Genomic DNA, 15,470 nt, shown 5'->3' on the forward strand with positions numbered 1-15,470 from the left:
TCTCATGCTCCCATTGTTTTAAGGAACTAAATGTCTCTTTAAAGGCCAGTACACCCACTTAGTCTGTAAATAGGCCATTTTCTCTTTTATTATTCACATTCATTTAGACATTTTCAGTTTGACTGTTTCTACATTTCATTCCCTTAAAATTATGTATGTATTCAAATACTTTTCATTGTCTTCTTCCCTTCTAGCCACTTTCTCATTCCCTTCACATCAAAATGGCTTGGAAATGTAAATTATATTCTATCTCAACTTCCTTCCTTCTCATTATCTTTCCAAACTTCTAGCACCTGGCTCACACCTTCACTGGGCCACTGAATATGCTCTGTCCCAGTTAACAAAGGACCCCAGGATTTGCTGAATCCAGTAGTCACTCTTCAGTTTCCATCATATTTAAATACTCATGAGTATGTTTCACAGTTGACATTCATCTCCTTTCTTCTCAACATAATCTCTCTGAATTTAGCTGATACTAAAATTATCCTGGATTTATTCCTATCTCAGTCTCTGTTTTATTTCTACTTCCCTGATTCTGTATTCTCTTTGCTATATTCTCTTTGCTGAGTCTAATGTTTGCAGTTCCTCAGAACTTTGCCCTGGGCTTTTTTATCCTTATTTTCTCTTCCTGGGTAATCTTAGCCAGTCTTGTCCCTATCTCCAGATTTGTTGGAGATATATATTAGACTGAATCCATGTGATCACCACTGGAAAGTAACTCAGACATAAGACAGAAGAAAACTTTTAAATGATTTCAACTTAAGTGTTACACTAAATTTGTTTAGTGTTCAATAACTCTATAACACATGCTAAAAGACACCCAGACACTTCTTCACTTCCAAACCCATCAAGTGGGGTACCTGGGTGACTCAGTGGTTGAATGTCTGCCTTTGGCTCATGTTGTGGTCCCGGGGTCCTGGAATCGAGTCCTGCATCAGGCTCCTTCTGAGGAGCCTACTTCTCTTTCTGCCTATGTCTCTGCCTCTCTCTGTGTGTCTCTCATGAATAAATAAATAAAATCTTTTCAAAAAACCCCTCAAGTGTCCTTGGTATTTGTTCTCAAATAGGTTTGAGATTTCAAATACACATTATGCAAATAAATGAAATATTAATAGAAAAAAGCTATCATTGAGTGAAAACTGACTTAAAGCTTTGGAAGGATTTGAGAAATGTGAATTACTAAAAACAACTTTTTAGTTGTTTACTAAAAACATATGAATTATAAAGGTGAGAAGCCTTGAGAGAAACAAAAATGAGAAACATTTAGAAAGATTTAGTTATAAGATGTAATTGCTGGAGCTCTTAAATTTCTGTTCAGATTTCAAAGGAACCAGATATAAAAGATATAATAGAAAATTTGTTATGGAGGTGCCTGGGTGGCTCAGTCTGTTAAACATACAACTATGGTTTCAGCTCAGTTCATGATCTCAGGGTTGTGAGATCCAGCCCTGCATCAGGCTCTGTGCTCAGTGAGGAGACTGCTTGAGATTCTCTTCCTCTCTGCCCCTTCCCTCACTCATACTCTCCTTCTGAAATAAATAAATACATATTTTTTAAATGTTGTTATGAGTGTGGTTGATGCAAGAAAGAAAATAGAAATTTTATCATCAGGTTGTACCTGAAAAAATAGACATAGGTGTTTATGTTTCTGTGCTTTAAGTCAAGTTGCATATTTGAGGTGTATATAGCAATGAAATATATAATGGAGTGAGTTTAATAGGTACAACAAAAAGTCTTTTATCTAATTAAATATGTTTTGGAATTCTCTCTTTTCAATATCTTGACAGTGTCAAGTGGATCTCATGGAATTTGGGTCCTAATGAGTCTGGCATGGCCTAATTTTGAAACACCAATCTTACTTTCAATGTAAATAGTCTCCCTTTTCCCAGCAAAAGGCTAATTCACAGTTGTAAACCTCATTGGGAAAGGGGCCATGGGTTGTCCTTTCAATCTGTATTATCTTTTTTTCTCCTTTGACAGCTTCTTCCATAAATAGGACTGAAAGAAAGATGAGAGAGGCATAAAAGAATTCCATGTGGTCATATGATATTCCTACAGTCATGTTCGGCACCCTCTGTGTGGTAGGCCCTCACATTTCAGTTCTCATGTGTCCTGACAGAATGACTTTGCAAGGCCTTTGGAAGGACTCTTCCCACCAGGGTTCTCTGATGTTGGTGATGTAATATCTGGCTCAACTAATATCTTTCATGGTACCCCCCTAACAGCTCCTTGTAGAATAATCCCTCATCCCATCAAGGAGATCTCTCTCCAGAGAGAGAGAGAGAAAGAAAGAGAGAGAGAGAGAGCGCTCAAATATATATATGTATGCAAAAATACACAACTCAATGATTTACTACAAGCCAGTGTTTTGCTATCACCACCCAGGCCAAAAGATAGGATACTGCCACTAAAAAGCCCCCTATATTCCATTCCCCAATTGCTGTATATTGTTTGTTTGTTTCATAAGGTAATTATTAACCTAGCCATAAGAAAAAAATTACTTTCTTGCTTTCCTTTATATTTTACTATTCAGGCATATGTATCTAAATACTATAGTTTGGGTTTGACTACTTTCAAAAGAAAAAAAAACACTTTATAAAAATGGAATCATGAATTATTTTAGCAAATTTTTATTATACAATAATTTTAGATTTGCAGAAAAGTTGCAGATAGTTCCTATATTCCTGTACCCAGTTTCTCATGTTCTTTAGATTTTACATAGTATGATATATTCATCACAATTAATGGGCCAATATTAAGACATTATTAAAGTTCATAATGTAGTATTTCCTTGTTTTTTACCTCATGTCCCCCTCCTCCATGTTTTTTTCTGTAACATGATCCTATGCAAGATACTACATTACATTTAGTAATCTTATCTTCCTAGGCTCCTCTAGACTACACTCCTTTCTCACTCCTTGTTTTTGATGACCTTCACAGATTTGAGAAGTACCTGTCAGGTATTTTGTAGAATGTTCCTCAGTTTGAGTTGGTCTGATATTTTTCTCATTGTAAGACAGGGATTGTAGATCTTGAAAAGGAAGACCATATGTAAGACAGGGATTGTAGATCTTGAAAAGGAAGACCATAGAGATGTAGTAAAATTCACATCACATCATATCAAGGGTACACACCTTAGTTCCTACACCAGATCCACATGACCCAAATGTTAAATGGAAACTTTCCAAGGTGAACACACTCCCCAATCCAGCTTTATACTCTTTGGTTAAGACAGCCAATTTCTCCTCTCCTTCACCCTAAGGCATGTGACTAATGCTAATAGAAAACAGTAAACAGGCACTGGGGCTATAGCATTTTCAACTCCACTCCAAGATGAAGATTCCAATTATATTTTAGACTTCAGTTCTCTCAATGTTCTTCTAAGAGAAGTTCCTGAATGTGGAATTTACAATACTATAGCATTTGCAGTGCAGTGTCTACAACTCATCTTTGTCTGACTAATCACTGATACTTGATCACCTGGATGAAGTACTATTTGTCAGATTTCTCCACTATAAAGTTACTTTTTTTAACCCTATTTCCATAATGTTCTCTTTGGAAGGAAGTCATTATGTGCAGCTGATATTTAAGTAGCAGTGAGGTAAGCTTGTTTGTCTCTTTGACTTAAGAATATCTAGATAAATTATTTGGAATTCTTCTGCATGGGTCCTTTGGCTCTTATTTCCCATTTATTTACTTATTCAAGCATTTATTTATGGCAGGATAGATTCATGGATATTTATTTTATACTCAGGGTTATAATCCAATACTCTGTTATTTATTTTGTTGTTTAAATACATCCAGCTTTGGTCATTGGTAACTCATTCAGTTGGCTTCTGTGTCCTTTTGATATCTCCTTCCATCACTGCCTTGGTTTTTGAGCACTACAGTACTTTCTAACACCAGGAGATGTTTAGGCTTGTTTTTCCTTCTCCAGGTCTAGAATATGTCATTTCTCTGATGAGCCATAGTTTATTAGCCATATGATTATTTTATGATTTTTTATGTCTGGTTTCTTCTGTTCAATGTTATATTTGTGCAGGAACTCACCAATGTTGTGTTTAGCCTTAGTTTTGTTATTGTTTGTTTCTTTGTTTTTCTCTATAGTAGGATCAGCAAATTACTGGTATCAAGCCAATTATGGCATTCCTATTTTAGAAAATAAAGTTTCAGTAGAACACAGACACAGTGTTTATTTATGTATTGCCTATAACTGCTTTCATGTTACAAGAACAGAGTTGAGTAGTTAAGTCAGAAACATTAGGTCTCACAAAGCCTAAAGTATTTAGTGTCTGACTCCCTATAGAAAATATTTGGTGACCTCTGCTCCATAGTATGCTATTACATAAACATATTATAAATGGTATATCTATTCACCCTCACTTGACAGTTGGGTCTTTTTCCAGTTTGGAGTTCTTGAGAATTACATTGCTGAAAATATTCTTGTATGTATTTTTTGGCACATGCAAATTTGTGTTTTGATTAGGTTTTCTACCTATGGATGGCAATTGCTAGGACATGGTCTGGCATTCCAAATACATTCATGACATTTGTCAGAGTTAGTTTAGCAGTTTTTGATTTTGATTCTATTCCTTCATATCCTTGCCATATTTGTATTTTCAGAAATTTTTAAATGTTACAAACAGACATCTAATTTCTTTGTTGTGTTTTTAATTTACTTCCCTAATGATGAAGGAGGTTTAGCAACAGTTCATATGTATATTACCTATTCTCTTTTATGAAATGATTATTCAAAAACTTTTTATTCTTTAGTCTGGTTGCCTTTCTTTATTGATTTAAAGGTATTAGAAATATACTCTAAATAAAAATCCTGTGTCTTTATATAACTCTTTTTTTATAAAGCATCCTTTTTTTATATATGTTGGAAATATATTTTCTCTCCATTTTCCTATTCTTTCTTTACTAGTGAAGAGAAACTCCATTTCATTTCAGTTAATATTATCTTTTTATGTTTAATCCTTTTTGTTTCCTGTTTAAGAAAACTTTTTCTATTTTGAAATCACAAATATATCCTATTATTTTGTAAGACTTTATCTCTTGCCCTTTCACTTTAAATTCTATATTCCAACTGGAATACAGTTTTGTTGGTTTAATATTTTTTAAATTTTTATTTATTTATGATAGTCACAGAGAGAGAGAGAGAGGCAGAGACATAGGCAGAGGGAGAAGCAGGCTCCATGCACCGGGAGCCCGACGTGGGATTCGATCCCGGGTCTCCAGGATCACGCCCTGGGCCAAAGGCAAGCGCCAAACCCCTGCGCCACCCAGGGATCCCTTGTTGGTTTAAAGTCGAAGTCAAGCTGCACTTCTTTAGGTATCGACATCTTAACATGTCAGCACCATTTATTGAAAAGCCTATCACTTCTCCTTCTATATTGCCACTTTTATTAAATCACAAGTCCATATGTGTGTGAATCATTTTCTGGGCTTTTATTTAATTTTGTCACCTTTCTATATTTATAAGAACTCCATATTATCTAGAGGGCACCTGGGTGGTTCAGTCAGTTGAGTGTTTTCTTTTGACTCAAATCATGATCCCAGGGTCCTAGGATCAAGTCCTCTGTCAGGCTCCCTGCTCAGCAGGGGGTCTGCTTCTCCCTCTATTCACCACGTCCCTGCTGTGTTCTCTCTCTCACACACTTGTTCTCTCTCTCTCTCAAATAAATAAATTTAAAAATAAATAAAATAAAATAAATCTTGATATCTGGTAGAACAGGTCCACAAACTTCAGTGATTTACTTTAATGTGTAGCTTTAGTTATTCTTGATATAAAATATTCTACAATTATCATGAGTAAACATCAAAAAACACATTGGGATTTTGTTGTGGAGAGCACTGAAATTATAGACTGTACTGAGGAAATTGTTTTATCTTTGCTTCTCTCAATACATAAACATGAAGTAATTCTCAATTATTTATGACTTATTTAATTTATGTCAACATTATTTTATAATTTTCTTTGAAGAAGTTTTACACAACATTAATTAGACTTGTTCATAGATATTCTTTGTATGTGATTATAAATGGTATCATAAAAAACTCATTCTCCACTATCATGTTGATGGTTTTAAAATGTAATTTTAAAACTATTGATCCCAAATGCAAAAATATTGCCAAAATACTTCATTAATTATAACGATATAACTTCAGATTCTTTTTGTTTTCCTACTTAGCCAGTTATATTCTCTTCAGATATTGAGGCATTATTTTTGCTTCACTAGCAATATTAATTCTTCCATTTCTTTTTCTTGCTTTATTGCATTGCACAACGGTAGCAGAAGTGATGGTACTCTGTCTTTTTTGCTGATTTCAAAGAGAATGATTTCAATATTTCACCATTTTGTGTGATATTTTGTAAAGAGTTTTCTTGAAAATCTTTCTCACAATATTGATGATCCTGTTTAAACTTAACTGGTTAGAAAATCTTCCTAATGGATTTTGAATTTTATCAAATTATTTTTATATTACTGAAGATATTGTTTTCTTTCTTTTTTATTGTGTCACTGTTGTAAAACAAACTGTCTTTAAAAATACTAAATTAATCTTGCATTCACATGATGAACTTAACTTGTCATGCTGTCATATGTATAAATATATATTTTAAAATAAATTAGAAATGCAATAGTAACAAATTGGGATGAAAATATTTTAGGGTCTTACTCTTTTCTGTAAGTGAGCTTAGCTTGTATTTTTCCTTTCTATTAATGCTCTGTTTAGGCTATAGTATTAAAAATATGATGGTCTTTTAAAATACATTGTTCAGTGTTTCCTATTCTTTGGGAAAGTTCATGTAAAAATTGCATTTTAAAATATGTATGGTTTAAAAAAATAAAAACAAAATACGTATAGTTAGATATGCTAATTAATTTTTGATTGAGTTATTTTTAAGAACAGGTTTTCAGTTATAATTATTTAAATTTTAGTTTATTGTGGTTAGAATACATCTAATTTTAAGTGTACAATAAATTATTGTTGACTATAGTCTTTTTGCTGAATTTTTTAATTCCTATATTATTTTTTGAGATGGATGCCTAGTTCATTGATTTTCAGCTATTTCCTTTATTAGCATATATTTAAAAACTATAATCTCTCTCTAGATAGTTTTAACTATATCAGAATTATAAATTCATAATCATTACATCTTAGTGATGAATTCAAAATTTCTAAATTACATATCTCTACTTGCCTAAACATCTTTGGCATCGGATGCCGATTTTCATGCTACACTTTATATACGCATCCTTTGTTATTTTTTTTTTTTTGTCTTACCATATCCTTGTGTTTTAGAGCTTTTTTCTTTTCCATACTACATAATTGTATACTGTCCTTTCAGTTTTCATTGTTATTTGGACTGCTCGGATTATTCCCCTCTTTTAGAATTCTTCCCAGATAAGAAGACAACACCATTCACTATAGTTCCTCACATTACAGGTGACACATGCCAAATCGCTCAAAGATCTTTCCAACTGTATTCTGTTCTGCTCTACCAGGGTGGTATTTGTGTTTTTACAGTTCACTAACCAGCTATCTGATGAAAGACATGCTAATCTACCATATGTCCATACACCATCATGCTCAATCAATGATACTTATTTACTGCCTTCTTTTCCTTAACTGGTAGGTGGTTGGGAGGAGCAGAAACACCACGATTTACTGCAGTAAATTGACAAATTATACCACAAATTAATTCTCTCTTGTAACTAATGATTATTCTGATGAAATTAAGAGGTAAATCAAAGGAGTGTTACTGTCATCCATTGCTAAGCTCTAAATAATGTTAGCAACTCCTGTAATATCATTAGAATGTGAAGGTGTTCAGTACTGTTTACCTTTAGTTTTAGAACTTTAGCCAAATCTCACATAGCACTAATGATCTATGTGTTTTCCTGCTATGTAATAATATTTTATGATTCATTAATTTACTAATTTACCTTTATAAAAAATTTGTATTAATTATAAGGGCATTTTCTAGATTTATAAGAGTTTATTTCGTTTTCCTTGCATTTTTTGTTTTTTAAGATTTATTTACTTATTCATGAGAGACAGAGAGTGAGAGAGGCAGAGACAGGCAGAGGCAGAAGCAGGCAGAGGCAGAAGCAACCTCCCTGCGGGGAGCCCGATGCAGGGATCACATCCTGAGCTGAAGTTAGATGCTCAACTGCTGAGCCACTCAGGCGTCCCTCCTTGCATTTTTCAACTCACCACCCCCTAAAGTTTTTCTTATCTCAATATACAAACACCAAAATTCCACTATTTAGTTAGGCCAAAAATCTATTATTGTTCTGTAGGCATCCTATTTTCCCTCACATCTTATAATCAATATATAGACAGGTTCTATTGGTTCAAAATATATCCTTTCCAAAATAAATCTTGTTTCTACTTCTTTCCATGTCCTCTTTTACAATCTATATTTAAGTGCATATCATTTACTATATGTCCACATACCATCATGCTCTGCAGACAACATTAATTTAGGGCCTTCTTTTCCTTAACTAGTAGGCTGGTATTGGGAGAGAAGACACAGCACAATTTACTTTATTCACCTTAGTATTACATAAGTTCTGTCCCTTATATTACCATCATCCATGAGTCTTAAATGATGTTTATCATGTTCATCTTTTTAAAAATATAATACAGCATATCACATATGTGTAATGTAATGTAATAAAAGAAAAATATATTTCCACATTTCCAATCAAAGGGTTATATGGTATGGTAAAATTATCAAACATTTTAAAGTACATATGTCAGAATCATTCAAAAAATTTTTTAAATTTTTAGTTACCTGTGAAAACTCATCTCTTAAAAACATATTTTGGCACTATTGTCTGTATCTCTTTGGCTTTTAAAACCAAAATAATCTATTAGCTAACACTTATTAACACACTGAGAATTAGGTAACACTTACTGATTTGCCAAACATTGTTCTAGTTTTTTTCCAATAAGTAACTCATTTAATACTTATATAAGACTTATGAAGTAAAAATTATTGTGATCCAATTTTATTTTTTATTTTTTTAAAGATTTTATTTATTTATTCGTGAGAGACAGAGAGAGAGAAAGAGAGAGAGAAAGAGAGAGGCAGCTACACAGGCAGAGGGAGAAACAGGCTCCATGCAGGGAACCTGCCATGGGATTTGATCCCAGGTCTCCAGGATCAGGCCCTGGGCTGAAGGCGGCGCTAAACCACTGAGCTCCACAGGCTGCCCGTGATCCAATTTTATAGATGAAGAAGGTAAGTGGTAAACTAGAATTTAATCTCAAAGGGCTTCAGATTACAAATTTTAAACAGCTACACTACTGCTGCTACTCACTATGTGTATTTCTATATGTATGTGCATTAATTCATGTTTGTCTATGCTTATCTATATCTATATATCTATATCTATCTATCTATCTATCTATCTATCTATCTATCTATGCATGTGTGTTCATGGGTGCATTTTTTCCAAATGGTGTAATCTGTGTATCGTATTGCTAAAAAGCCTGCCTGGCTTATCAATAAATGAATTGATCTCTATTTTTCATTTGAATAAACTACAATCAATTTACTGTATCTTTATTCCTCAAGTCTTAGAAATGCCTAAATAATTCATTCTTAAGTATATCTGAAAGACTGTATTATCTTTTAAGTCTTGCTTTGGAACTAAAACTAAACTAAATAACTATTTTGTAATAAAAAAGATCATTGTATAATAATGTTCCTTAAAAGGGCATTTAGATCAACAAATCTGTCATCTATACCTAAATATCAAGATGCTTTTCCTCAATTTAAAACTATGTTTTTCTGGATTTCATAATTATATTCTGAATTTCTCAAAAATCTATTTAATAGTAAAAATCATCTTATGTGTATTTGTTTTGTAGAAAAATAACATGTTATATAACAATGAATCAATGTTTACAGTCCAATAATAATTAAAATATACTATTTCTTTCATTTGAAAAAAAAAATGATGAACAAATGTTTTAAAACAGATTACATGAGCAGAACACTTTACTAAATTTTTAACCATGGATTTTAAGAGTTCAGCAAAGGAAGAGATAAAGAGTAAAAAACAAAAACAAAAATAAAACCATCAGTGCTATCACCAGGATGGACTAAGGGGGCAAAACCAAAACCAAAAACCATCATACTGTTTCTAATAAGGCAAAGAAGCTTTATAGTTCTGTTTAATTTATGATCCACAATTACATGCTGAATTACATGAAAGAATGTGCACACTTGTTTCTTTTCTTCCTTTCCTTTCCTATTTCATCTTTAAAATGGGCATAAACAATGTTTATCTTTTAGAATCACTGTGACATTGATGGCATATAATATGCTAAGAAATATTCACAATTCCTGGTACATGGTGACAACAAAATAAATATCAGGGTTTTTTTTGGATATTTTATTTATTTATTCAGGAGAGATATACAGAGAGAGGCAGAGGCATAGGCAGAGGGAGAAGCAGGCCCTATTCAGGGATCTGGATCTGGGACTCGATCCCAGGATCACACCCTGGGCTGAAGGCAGGCACTCAACTGCTGAGCCACCCAGCCATCCCTCAGGCTTTTTTTTTTTTTTTTTACTTATACAGATGAAAAGATGAAAGGCCAGAATAATAACATCTGGGACTTGGAAAATACATTTCTCTAGATTAATAGTTTAGGCTTCATTGCTTTAGTGCAAGTAACAGGTTTCTATAGCTTAATACAGAGGCAGACCACTTTCATATTTATATACAAAATGAAGAGAAGTTGTGATTAATATGCTTAGTGCAAATGCTAACTGCCAAAACTGCAATATTGCTTCATTCGGTAAGAAAGGGAGGAGTAGCAAGTGAAAATGAGACAGCCATATTGACCAAGGAATAATTTATATTGGAAAGAGGTACAGAGTGTCAGAATGACTTCTTGACTTTCAGCTATTGCAAAGAAACAAAGCCACACAAAGCAAAATAGATCCTGGGAAATATTTCCATAGTTAGATTTTTAGATATTTCCATGTATGCATAATTTTACATAATATATGCAACAAGTGTTAAATATATTTACTAGAAAAATTTTAGAGCTACTAATGGCTAACAGAACATATGAAAAAATACTCAACGTGACTCAGGGAAATTCAAATCAAAACCACAATGAGATATCACCACACACAGGTCACAATGGCTAAAATAACCCAGGAAACAACAGATGTTGGTGAGGATGTGGAGAAAGGAATTCTCTTTCACTCTTGGTGAGAATGTAACCCTGGAGAACCCCAAGTAATAAACTAGGCAAACTATTGCCATCTCACAATCTCACATCACTTACTTCCAGCTTCTAACTTTCTTATGGATTTGAGTGTGAAAATTTTCTAGATTACATGCAAAAACCTAGCTGCAAAGCAACCAGAGAACATACCTACCTATTAAGGAGAACCCTCTTGCACTACTGGTAGAAATGCAAACTGGTGCAGCCACTCTGTAAAACATGATAGAGGTTCCTCAAAAGGTTAAAAATAGAAGTACCCTATGACCCAGCAGTTACACTAGTAGGTATTTATCCAAAAGATAAAAACATAGTGGTTTGAAGGGGAATTTACACCCCAATGCTTATAGTAGCAATGTCCACAATAGTCAAAATACAGAAAGAACCCAGATGTCCAATGACAGATGAATAGATAAAGAAGTGGTATATATAAACAGTGAAATATTACTCAACCGTCAAAAAGAATGAAATCTTGCCATTTGAAACAACATGGATGGAACTAGAAGGTATAATGTGAAGCAGATTAAGTCAGTCAGAGAAAGACAAATACTGTATGATTTCATTCATATGTGGAATTTAAGAAACAAAACAGATGAACATAGGGGAAGGGAAGGAAAAAAGAAATAAGGTCAAAACAGAGAGGGAAGCAAACCATAATAGACTCTTACCTAGAAAACAAACAGGGTTGCTGGATGGGAGGTAAATGGGGGTGTGGGGTAACTGGGTAATGGGCATTAAGGAGGATATTTGATGTAATGAGGATGCTATACGTAATTGATGAATCACTAAAGTCTATCCCTGAAACTAATAATAATAATAATAATAATAATAAACCCTATTATCACAATCATATAAAAATCTAGATATATCTAATAACATATCAGCTTGCAAAAGGAGAGAGAAGCCAATCATTTTTGGGAATTTTTCATAGAAGCTATAATTGACATGAAATATACTAAACAAAAATGTGAGTCATATTTAATTTTTTCTACAATTTCATCATTAAATAATGATGTCTTGTTTATGGTAGGAGTTTAGCACACTTCTATTGTTACATTTAATTTCAATAATATGAGCTTATCATTTCCATATTATAATAAGAAAATAATTCTTTGGCCTAAGGTAATAATGAAGCTTCAAAATTAAATCTACTTCCCATTTCTATCAGAGAAGCTCAATCTATTTAACAGTATTTAATATCTAATTACAATTAGACTTTCAATTTTAAAAGAAACTATGCAGGAGCTAACAAAAGAAAATGAAACAAAAAGTATTTGTTATGCATTTCAAATGACTTAATGCAACATATAGAATCTTTTGTTACAGTCCATACGAATGATTTCATTAAAAATAAATTCTTAAATAAGAAACATAGTGATTTTCAAGATTATTTTCTTTAGTTTGTTATTCTTCATTTGGATTCTATTCACTCCATGTCTAAGTATCAAATGAACATCTAATAATCTAGTATATAGATTGAATATTTCTTGTTTGTACAGAATGCTTTGGAGAGCATATAAAGATGTCTATTAGTAAAATTTTTAAATAACCAGTATATTATTGTCTAAGTCAAATTTATATTAATAATCCCTTTTATATTGCTACTCATAGCATAAAAAGTAATATATAATGTTTACACTGAATTGGAGGTTTAGATAATTTGAACTAAAATTATATAAAAATAAATATACAATGCATATATAAATGTGGTATGTGTGTATGCAATACATGCGGGTGAATAATTGGACAGATATGTAGATAGAAAAACTCGAGAGAAGTGGGGTAAGAGTGGTAAAGGAATATATCTTAGATCCAAGTTAATGTTAGAGCTGAAGAATTCAAGTAATTAAAACCTACTATTTTTCATGTAAGAATACTGAGGTCCAAACAGTAATTTCCCCAAGATTATGTAAATAAGATTAACTTTATAACAATAAAATACATAGTCAATTAACTGACTTCTCTAAAACAAGTGGTATATCCTCTGAACTATGTACTACCAAAACCGATGTAAAATTGAGGAGGTGGGTTCTGTTCAAAATGATAAACTTTAATTTTGGAGTTACCTTGGACTCTTGGCCAGTTGCATGCTCTAAAAATATTTTCTTTTTTTTTTTTAAGATTTTATTTATTTATTCATGAGAGGCAGAGAGAGAGAGAGAGAGAGAGAGAGAAAACCAGAGACACAGGCGGAGGGAGAAGCAGGCTCCAGTCAGGGAGCCCAAGGCGGGACTCGATCCCGCGTCTCCAGGATCACACCCTGGGCTGAAGGCGGCGCTAAACCGCTGAGCCACCCCGACTGCCCTAAAAATATTTTCTAATAAGTGTTTCGGATGGCTTATATTTATCAAAAAAATGTGCTTTATTTTGTCTCTCAACTTTCTCTAAGGAATTTAGGTGACATATACTTGTAAATATTCCTAGAAATTCATGTTTTTGTATAGCCGTTATATTTTAGTAGAAATTCTCAGGCAAATAATGTAAAATAATTTTTAAACCATTATAACCAATATACACATATAATTAGAGTTATCGGTTATGTACATTAAACATCTATTTAGATTTTCAAAGAGAACTTTAAAATCATATCTTGCTCTTCCTTAATATTCACTACAATGTAGAAGCTCTATCTACTACAGTAACTAAAATTAAGGAAATTTGTAATATATCTGAGTAATTCAATAATTTACTCAATAGAGTAGAATAACAGGGATATTCATTATCTATTAACCATTGTATTAAATATGAAATATAAGGGAAAGAAAATAAGCACTTAATATTTGAGAGCTTACCCAAACATCCCACAACTAGTAGGTTAAAAATATACTTATCTTGACCTTATTTTTTTTTAAGATTTTATTTATTTATTCGTGAGAGACAGAGACAGAGAGAGGCAGGGACATAGGAAGAAGGAAAGGCACGATGTGGGACTCGATCCCAAGACCTGGGATCATGCCCTGAACCAAAGACAGACGCTCAACCGTTAAGCCACCCAGATGTCCCGATATTTTGAATTTATTATGCTAAAAGTTCTCATGGGCAGTCCAGGTGGCTCAGCGATTTAGCGCCGCCTTCAGCCCAGGGCTTGATCCTGGGGACCTGGAATCGAGTCCCCGTCGGGCTCCCTGCATGGAGCCTGTTTCTCCCTCTGTGTCTCTGCCTCTCTCTCTCTCTCTCTCTCTGTCTCATGAATAAATAAATAAAATTAAAAATAATAAAAAAATAAAAGTTCTCATATACATTGCACACACACAAAATAGCCCATGGTTTTGATAAATAATAGCTAAAAATATACAAAAAACTGAGTAGGCAGCCTCAAATACGCATGCTGTTTCAAGCAAAATTTAGTCCCACATTGAAACATATTTTGGTATTTGTTTTTAAAGATAGGTTAAATATTTAGGAAGAAACACAGACAAAAGAATCCACCAAACAGGGCAGCCTTGATGGCCCAGCGGTTTGGCGCCACTTTCCGCCCAGGGTATGATCCTGGAGACCCAGGATCGAGCCCCACGTTGGGCTCCCTGCATGGAGCCTGCTTCTCCCTGTGCCTGTGTCTCTGCCTCTCTCTCGGTGTCACTCATGAATAAATAAGTAAAATCTTTAAAAAAGAAAAAAGAAATCAGAAAGAATGGAACTATACCTGCAAAACATAAGAGAATTTATACAATCTCAATATTCCTAGCCAGAAAATGTGTGTATGATGTGTAAATGCATAAAAAAGACTAAATATTTTTCCCTCTTTTTAAAAGTATTTTTAAAGTATTTTTTGTTAAAGTATTTTTTTTGTTTAAGTATTTTTTAAAACAAAGATATAGATTTGCTGCCTTGGGAAAAAAAATTGCAAAGAATGCAAAAACCATGTCATAAAAATTATAGAAATGAGCACTGACAATAATGCATATAACGATATCAAAATAATAGTAAAATACAGACATTATTGAAAAAGAATATATCCAATACTTAAAAAGCATTAGAAATACCAGAAAATAACACATAAAAAAGCAGCGATGTAAGTGTGAAAAACCTGAAATGGAGATAATTTTAGCAACTGACCAATTACTGGAAATATGTGTGTGTGTGTGTGTGTGTGTGTGTGTGTGTGTGGTTACAGAGAGATAAGGAGAGAGAGGGAAGGATATATTTGGATCATGTTTCTCTGAATGGGATGTGATTATATCTCCTGCTCTTCTATCAGTCAAATTATATTA

General features: G+C 33.1%; 1 long non-coding RNA gene across 10 annotated transcripts in view; it reads right to left on the reverse strand.

Annotated features, from left to right (window-relative positions):
• LOC144312460 (uncharacterized) overlaps positions 1–15,470 on the reverse strand; it is a 112,314-nt gene that overhangs the window by 54,724 nt on the left and 42,120 nt on the right. For 2 of the 10 annotated variants that reach the window (XR_013377953.1, XR_013377955.1), the window contains exon 5: positions 11,417–11,472. The exons of the other annotated variants lie outside the window; for them this stretch is intronic. This is a non-coding gene — a long non-coding RNA (uncharacterized LOC144312460). The remainder of the gene's footprint in view (positions 1–11,416; positions 11,473–15,470) is intronic. 10 annotated transcript variants of the gene reach the window in all.

This window comes from Canis aureus, chromosome 1 (assembly GCF_053574225.1).
Source record: "Canis aureus isolate CA01 chromosome 1, VMU_Caureus_v.1.0, whole genome shotgun sequence".
Taxonomy (NCBI): Eukaryota; Metazoa; Chordata; class Mammalia; order Carnivora; family Canidae; genus Canis; species Canis aureus.